The sequence below is a fragment of the Temnothorax curvispinosus genome, unplaced genomic scaffold (assembly GCF_003070985.1).
Source record: "Temnothorax curvispinosus isolate PA1 unplaced genomic scaffold, ASM307098v1 QBEX01005011.1, whole genome shotgun sequence".
In the NCBI taxonomy this organism is placed as follows: Eukaryota; Metazoa; Arthropoda; class Insecta; order Hymenoptera; family Formicidae; genus Temnothorax; species Temnothorax curvispinosus.
Genome location: NW_020214791.1, coordinates 1,729,531 through 1,738,591, shown reverse-complemented (window position 1 = coordinate 1,738,591; position 9,061 = coordinate 1,729,531). Strand labels below are relative to the sequence as shown.

Sequence of the window (9,061 nt, the reverse complement as noted above, 5' to 3'; positions counted from 1 at the left end):
AACGTATCTATGTATATCAAACGGAGAGAGAGAAAGAGAGAGAGGAAAAGACGACGGAGCACGTCGTGCCGCAGCGCAACATCCAGTAATAACGTTTATTGAAGTGTAAATACGCCTCTCAGAATTTCTGATGCAACCCCGACCGCTTCTTCCGTGTCGCGTCGCGACGCGTGAGCGCGCACGCATATCGTGATGCGTACGGAGGAGCAACGCAACAGGCCGACGCCGCGACGCGACGTTCGATCCGCCGCCCGTGATGCGAAGGGTGAAGGCTTTCTTTCTTTCTTTCTTTCCCTTTTGCTCCTTGTTCTTGCGTAGATCTAACATTCTCGTGTCCCCGACATGCAACAGTAAAATCGTTCGCGATTCGTACGCAAGGTATTATTAGACCTGGGAGAGTTTCAGGCACTCGAGGAAACTCCTGGCGTGCTTGTGCGAGATGCAAGAAAGTGCAAGACGCCTCTTGGGAAGAGATGGAAGGATCCCAGTAAGTTTTTTTTACTCGCTTCAAATCTTCGCGATGTATTGTGTAGTACGAAAGAAAAATCGAAATCGCCGGAGACAAAAAATGTGATATTACACTTATTAGAAATAAACAAAGCATAATTCCTACAGATTTCTGATAAGGCTGATAAGAAAAGTATCAAATTGTACGTGTACAAAAGATAGGTATGTAAAGGTAAAGCTGTTTTCCTTAGTCTGTTGTATTCTTCATTTCTATTCTGCTAAAAAATATTGAATAATCCTCTATATTCTTCTTGAATTATTATGCAAATGAGAAATATTGTTATTTATCATGTAAAATAAAATTAGAATTATATATTGCGTAAAATGTAATGCAAATTACAGTGCAATTTTACTTCACTAATCCAAAAATGCTATTTCTAATTTCAATTATAAAGAATAATTTATTATTGCGATTATCATAATATGTGCTTGATTTGCACATTTATTTTTAAAAAGTATGTACGTTTTTCAATTAGCCTGTACGGGCAATATAAATCAAACATTTATTATCTACATTCTTCCGTGTTAATAATTCTCCCTTATCATCCCTTTCAGCCTCTTTATACAAGAATGTTATAATAATAGTAACGAGTTCTTGAGGAGAATGGCGTGTGGCGCAAGTTATCGCTTGAAAAAGGGCATTCTTGCGCTTAACCCTTGCTTGAAATTTACATGTATTACAGTCGCTCGCGTGAGTCATACGGCGGCACGTTAATTATCCTTGGCGTTCTTAGGCTTATCCCGTAGGCTCTCGAAAGGCCGATATCTGAAACAAGACGAGACAAGCGGTGTTAATGCCTTATCTAGCCGCGGGGTTAATAATGTCGTTGCCGCGTGATAAATCAAGCAACAGCGAAAGGGTTGTAGGGAAGGAGGGCGACCGGTACCATTTTAGGTACGTACCATCAGCGAGAACAGGAAGAAGGCTCGCATAGAGGAGACGGAAGAGGCAGACTTTGTAATCTATGGTCTCTCGTGGGGCCAGGGGCAAATCCGGAGTGTCCCGACAATTATCAACCCTCGTCCTTCCTTCGTTACTTACGTCGAGCACTATCCTTAGGCTATAACTTTTCTGGAATTTTTGCAATGCCATGTCCTCGCGTTCATGTAACTGTAACAGTACCAATACTTGACAATGATATCGCTTAGATTTTGAATTATAAGAATAGATTTACTACATATCGCAATTATCTTATTATAAAGATTTAAAATAATTATACATATATGATACGTAACTATATCGTAAAAAATATTGCTAATATTAACGGTTATATAATGGAATGTTATTCAGATACGATTATTCTTCTTTCTCTTTCGTGTAATAGCTTCGTTATTTACATACGTTACTGTTTTTTGGTAATATGCCGTGGTTCCGGAAAATTCGTTTTGCATGCGACTTTTTTGGAATACGGAACACTGTTACTCGCTTACAAGTTTTTCTACTTTTTTTGTCATCTTTCTTTTCTAAATGAGCTCCATAACGTTCTCTCTACCTGATATTATCTGTTTGTACTACGGGAATGTCAGGTGTGCTTAACTACCGACCACCAAAGGGGTGGCATAGTGGCGCGTGAAACAGCGAGGAGAAGGTCGAAACTTACCTCCCAGAGAACACCGAGAGGATATCTCGTAGGTCCCACTAGTGCATTTAGAATAACTTACGGCATCATGAGATTACAGGTCTGCAGCATAAACTCTCCTTACCCTCCCCGCGCGTTGGAGGGCCCCATGTCGGTGTGCCGGTGCCATTAATTAAGAGCTTCTAAGGACTGGAAAGGGTGCAATCTTCCGTACGGAGACGTTGCGACGCGTTTGGGTACCGTCGACGGAAAGAATCTAATCCCGCATCAACGTGTGCTCGTATGCGAATTATGCACGTTCAAAGTTGTTCGTTTGCTCGCGTGCGAGATTGTTAAGTGGATTGATCTTAACACGCAGCTAAAAAATAATAACTTTCCGATTTATCGAGAAATATGCATCGGCAAGATTATTTAAAAACGCCATATTTTCTAACGAGTTCTCAAAGTTTACACAAACTAATGGTAATCGATCGTCATATATTCATTTATTAATTTTTGAGATAAGAAAAACTTCAAGGATACGGGCACGTCGCGCACCAGTTTGGACCGAAATTTTCTTTCCGCGACGCGGCGCCGTCAGACAGCGAAATATTCGCCGCTGGGCTACGGACCCTTCAGTATTCAGTGCACTCGATCACACAACAGTTATCAAAGGAACTCATTTGAGCGGCTGAATGGATAGAAAGGAAGTCAATCTCGGTACGCGGAGATAAGGCAGCAGCCGGTTTCCAACCACCGTCATCCAGCCACCAACGTTCACCTCACCCTCCCGCGGCATGTAGCGCCGCTCTCTCACGGACGATTCCCATCCCTCTGCAGTAAGCCTGACTCCGTGAACGGCGACCTCGTCTATGGAGGTGTCTTATGGCGCTCTTCCTTCTTCCCTCCTCTGCTCTCTCTCTCTCTCTCTCTCTCTTTTTTTCTCATCTCTACGCGCTGCGGAGTCAACCCCAGGATCTCTCATGTGAGCGTGTGTCAATACGTCTCGCCTCACCTCACCATATGCAGTCTGCCTGGAAGTCCGCCGACGAGTTACACGAGTATTTTCTCCTTTCCCCTTTCGGATTATCCTTCTCCTTCCTCCTTCATCGATCTATCTGGCGCGCATCTGGTTTCCGATTCCACTTAAGCCGCGCGCAGACTTGAGTAACAGGTGCATCTCAAATTAGGCGGTAGCGTTCGTAATCCCTCGTCGTGGCGCGTATATAGCGACTCGCGAGAGAGAGATTGCGAATACATGCAGAGTATAATCTCATAGTCAAGACAAAATATCCGCACTCGAAGAATCTTCGGGTTTGTCATATCTGCATCAGAAAACATACTATCATGAGTCACCTCGTTCAAGTAGAGTCAAAAACTTTCAGATATGATTATTTGAACATACTTCTTTATACGTTGGACATCGTCGAGAGAAGCTGCACGTTGTCATAAATAAATTACGGTGTACACGCCTCGTATGTTGCGTGAGCTAAGGATGGTGGAGAAGGAGAAACGATATTCAAAATAAGAAATAGAATAATTGATTTAATGAGTGCGTAATCCAGAAAAGTTGAAAGTGGGCAGAACTATATAAAGAATACCAACATTTGTTGCATAGGAGAAGGGAAACTGCCCTAAAACCTTCTCAGTATTCATAAACAAAATTGTACATAGATAATATAAAATATGTTAAAGAAAATATTCCCTTCGTTTAACAGAACCTTATTACCAATAATGAGTTAAGTCTGAGATCTCTTTACGAAGTGTTTCAAATAAATTCAAGGTAGAAAGTATGAACGAATATTCAATGTATTAAATATTCTGAATGATTAAATGAAATAAATGGTCTCTTCCTTTTATAGAAATTTTGCAAGGGAATATCTTCGAGGCAAACACATCAATTATAATAAATACAAGACTCGTATAAAGAGGATAATACAATTAATACATGTTAAGATAACGAATATGGAATAATGAAACCAAAGATTTCTGAATACGTTAAATCTGAAAATGAGAAGTATTATAAATAAAAGAATTCTGTAGGAACTAATTAGATAATATTATAACTTAACTGTCTGGTAGGAATTGTCCCTTGGATAAACCTTGAAACTTCTTTCTTGCAATTAGTAAATATAATTATTCCATATACGTTGATAATTGCAGTGAATAATTGAAGCATATCTCCTTAGAATTAATCGAACGAGATACGGAAAGATCGCAACAATAATTTTACATAACGTAATTGAGCAAAAGAACTTATTCGTTCGCGTAGTTCAGAATTGTTATTAGAACGTATCGAGTAGTCGAGGTATTATTTTAAACAGTAATCATATATCGAATTAACTTCACGTTCATTATATACAGTAAACGCTAGAGAATTTTATAAAGTAAACGAAATATAAGTCTTAATATATGAAACACAAGGAATATAACTTCAGGATAACTTTAATCCTTGTATGCGCATCAATGAGAAGTATTAATTGGAATTCCATTGAATTTACGTCCCGAGATAAGAATTTATCTCCTTTTCTTATTGATCAGAATTAATCGTGAGAATCCTTCTTTGAGGATAATCATAGGAAAATAACGTTATATTCTGTAACCGAATATTCGAATTAACACGTGCTCACTTGTAAAGTATCACTTTCATCAGGGAAATATCTGACGAAAGAACCGAATAGTTGATATTATAAATCCAAATGTTACCTGATTGTGGAATCTGCAGCATCCACCAATTAATCATAGATAATCCGACATTTATTTGTACGGAAAATCATCCACTGAGAGTGGGAAACTCATTCGCTGTAAGCGAGCCAAATAATCAGAATAATGGCGGCTATTTCGTCTCGCCACGTGAAAAGAACGAAGTTAATGATGGCCGCTCTTGATTTCCAATATATATCGCTCGAATGTCCACCGTCAAGTAAAGGCTCGGCTGAGCCCGAAATACATGTCGTTCTTCTTTCTTCGTTTACATGTTCGAACACGTTCTTCGTAATTTGAATGATAACTGATCTTTACGGACTCGTGTAAGAATTCACGGCACCGAAATACATTACAACATGAGCGATTGATACAAGACAAGCATTAAAGACGATATTAGCGTTGAAAACGACACGAGCAACGACAAGGGCAATAATATACCTTGAATAATTGGTACGGTACAAGCGAGAAGTATTGAACAGAACTTGAACATGTTCTCGATAAAAGATTCTAGTGGCAGAATACCCGATACGTGACTCGAACTGTCTCACGTTTGACCGAATAGTCGAGAATGGCCGGGATTTTCTCTCTGCACGTTTGTGCTTGCGCATCCCCTCCACTCGCCTTCTTGTCACGTGATGCTAGCATGAGCGGAACTTGGTGCGTCGCGTTGCTCGCGCGGCTGCCTGCGATAGTTACTAGGCGGAAACGACCTGCCATCTAGTATTCATTTATGGAACCGCAAGATTATATTATTGATACAATAGATGGCTGTAGCTATATCCAAAAGTTACCGAAATCTCCGTATTTCTAACATACGGCAACGACACGGGGTGTTCTCCCCGAGAGTTGGTACCATCTTACATGTTTATTAGATCTCGAGCACTCGAGAAGCGAGACGAGGGTGTAACGTAATTACATGTAAATAAATGTATGGGTCTAGATAGTTGTTGCCGGTAGGAGTCTGCATCACAGACCCGAACGTGCGGGATAGATATAGAACCGGCCTGCGAGAACTACTTCCGCTTCTTTACTTTCCTCCGAGCCTTCTTCTTCCTTAGTATCTCCCTCTCTCTCTCTCTCTTCGATATTCCCTACATCCTTCTCGTATCGTCTTCGGACGCGTTCTTGCTCGATAGCACCGCTCCGCCGCTCGAGACAGTATAATTTTCGCGAGTACGTCTGCTTGAGCACGGCGCGCAAAGTTTTTCTTTAATATATTCTTACATGCGCTTGTAGATTAGATTAAAACGGCGAATAGACCCCTCCGCGTGCCCTGCTGTCCCGCACCCCTCCGTCGCCCGTTGGTCGCCCGTTCGCGAAAGATGGCGAACGCGCGCAGTCGTATTTATATGATTTATTTAAGTGGCGTGAGACGCTGAAAGCCCGCAGAATGGAATGGGAGGAAAAAGCGGCGCGGAAACGGAATTGGTTCGGAGAACGAGCGGTCGTATACCGTGCACCGTGAACCGGATGAGGATAGCCGGCGAGACCGGCTCTCCGAGAGGGGGCCAAATAAAAGATAATCCCGCCGGTCGGTTATGATAATGCCGTCGCAGGAAAGAGGCGCGAAAAGAATTAAGACACGACTCTTATTGGCCCGGGAGCGTTGCCGCGCGCGGGTATACGTTGCCCAAGGGAGACCTTCATCTCCTTCGTTTTCATCTCTTCGTCGTAGTCCTTGGTCCACGGTTGTGCTTGCGAGCAAGCAATCGTCGCCTTAATTTGCGGATGATGCTCTCGTAATTACGAGCGCTTCTCAACTCTTAAGCAGCCGCATAGAGCGATGAACCCGATCGCAGATATTCGCACCAGTGTAATTGCGTTCCAACTGCACAAAAATAAAAGAAGTTTATTATAATGTACTCTTGCTTATACATATATAAATTACTAAAGATTGTTTTTAAATATATAAAATCGCAAACATTTGGTTACTTTTAATCATTTATTATTTAGATCTACGTTACACATGCGTACATTTACCTTTAGTTCCACTGGAAAAGCATTTCGATTTTTATTGTTCCGTCTCGTGGTATTGCCTTGCGAAGGATTAATAATCGTGAGCGGGGACGAGACGAGCGTCGAGAGCAATCTTTCAGCCTTTTCAGAGAGACGCGTGTTGAGGTAGAAAGCACGGTGATCGCGATATTCGCACCAGCGTAATTGCGCTCCAACTGTACAAAAATAAAAGAAGTTTATCATTATGTATTCTTGCTTATATATAAATTACTAAAGATTATTTTTAAATAGATAAAATCGTAAAAATTGGTTACTTTTAATCATTTATTATTTAGACCTACGTTACACATGCGTATATATTTGCCTTTGGCCCCACTGGACAAGCATTTCGAGTTTTATTGTCCCGTCTCGCGGTATTGCCTTGCGAAGGATTAATAATCGTGAGCGAGGATGAGACGAGCGTCGAGAGCAATCTTTCAGGGGAAACGCGCGTTGAGGTAGAAAGCACGGTGATCGCGATTACGCGCGCTGTCACCCGGCACACGGCGAAATATACTCTTTGGCACCTCCCGGGCTGCCGGGCCCCGCGGACGTGTTCGCGGCTGAAATTATGCGCTCGTTTACTTCGCGCCCTGGGTATCATGCAAACAGTTACGACGCCGCGAGCCACGGCTGGGTGGTAAAATTACATTTCCAATTCATGAAACGTCAGTTATACAGAGGTGGGAGGGCGACGCTGGTCTCTCGCCTGAAAAGAGCACACGCGTTTTCTCTCCTCCCATTCTCGTGCACGTATCCGCACGTATCCGCGTGTGTTTTGAGGCAAGGAGAACCCGCTCGAGTCGTGGAATCAAAACCGCGAGCTGCTAACGTCTCTCTGTAACACAAAAATGATTAAGGCTAATGAGAAAAAAAACTACATTTTTTTCTTTATATTATATTCATAAAAGAGGAGACCGCGCGCCTCCTCTAAATTATATTGAAATAAAGTAATTAAGACATATTATTAAAAATAATAGAACTATCTATTTAATATATATAATTTAAAAATTACGTTTGGTTGTATTTCTGGTGAAATATCAGGATGATACACACATTGTGATTGCCTCAATTTATAATTACGATAAACTTGTAACGTTTTCAGTATATTGAAATTGAGACATTGAAAGTACGTATCCTCTCGCATGCACACGCAAAAATGGCGCGTCGTAACTTTATGAAGTATAATGTAATCAGATCTTTTATTAAAGAAGAAAGGAAAGATGGTAAGGATCGATAAAGTGTAACGGATTTCCTTCTTCTTTATCGTCTACGCATGAATACGGATAATAGTCTTTAGGGATATATATAGGGAGTTATAGAGGCTTCGTATCTATATAGATAACTATCTCAGAGGCAATATCGATAACTTTCGACGGAACAAATTATTACCTCATTTCTCGCTCCTTGATACCAATGTCACTTCGAGCACGAAAAATAAAGGTGACTTAAAAAAAAAGTTTCGTTGGTATTAAGATCAATTCGTAATCAAGTCGCGAGTTAAAGCAAGATAAGATTATTGAATAGAAATAGGACATACAGAATGTCGCCGCTGAATAGAAAAGTCGTAGAAGTAGTAGACAGAAATCGATACCGGATGAGCTTCATGAAATCTACTTTAATCAGAAATATACGAGTCGCAGTTTCGACGGGTAAAAGTTGATTACTTACACGTTTTTACCATGCATCTCTTTTACAAGCTGCTTGCCTTATCAAATCAAATACTTTATTGGTATGATTTATAGACCATTCCTAAAAGATGCGAGATGTGTAAAGAAAAACTAATGTCGAGTGATTCAAACGAATGATTTGTATGCGATGAGATTATCGCTGCAGTATTTATCAGAATTTAGAGAAATCTCTTCGAAGAAGGAGACAGTAATCACAGGATCATCCAACCCAATCAGCGCCAATTTGTCGCCGGTGCCACGAGATTAAGTCTCCGTAAGAGGACGCAGTGTCAACCGTACTGTCCGTGTACTGAGAAACGTCTGCCAGTTCCGGGCTTGCGTAGGTACCGTTGTAATCCGTAATGCAAACAAATCCTCCACGATGTCCAATGAATGTTCGGTAAACATCAGAGAGTATACGACGACGTTGATTCCACGTTTGGTCGACTCTTCGCCTGTACCGCGCGCGTAGTAGGTGTCTGTATGCCATAATCACCACTCCGCCTGGGTTAATTATAACCCCGTCTAATTGCCTGTAGGTAAAATCCTTTGCAAACACGTCCCGCGTTTGCCATTCCCGGTTCTGCAGAGAACCGTGTCAGCAGATCGACCGCCTGATTAAGG

General features: G+C 41.4%; 2 long non-coding RNA genes across 2 annotated transcripts in view; both read right to left on the bottom strand.

Annotated features, from left to right (window-relative positions):
- Positions 1–928: 928 nt before the first annotated feature.
- LOC112454355 lies at positions 929–3,529 on the bottom strand. The gene is made up of 4 exons (XR_003040719.1): positions 3,472–3,529; positions 2,109–3,391; positions 1,411–1,618; positions 929–1,273 (listed from the first exon to the last, which is right to left on the bottom strand). It is a non-coding gene; the product is annotated as an uncharacterized LOC112454355 (long non-coding RNA).
- Positions 3,530–7,145: 3,616 nt separating this feature from the next.
- Positions 7,146–9,061, bottom strand: part of LOC112454354 — a 144,217-nt gene continuing 142,301 nt past the window's right edge. Inside the window, exons 4-5 of the long non-coding RNA XR_003040718.1 lie at positions 8,160–8,166; positions 7,146–7,603 (exon numbers count right to left, since the gene is read on the bottom strand). This is a non-coding gene — a long non-coding RNA (uncharacterized LOC112454354). The remainder of the gene's footprint in view (positions 7,604–8,159; positions 8,167–9,061) is intronic.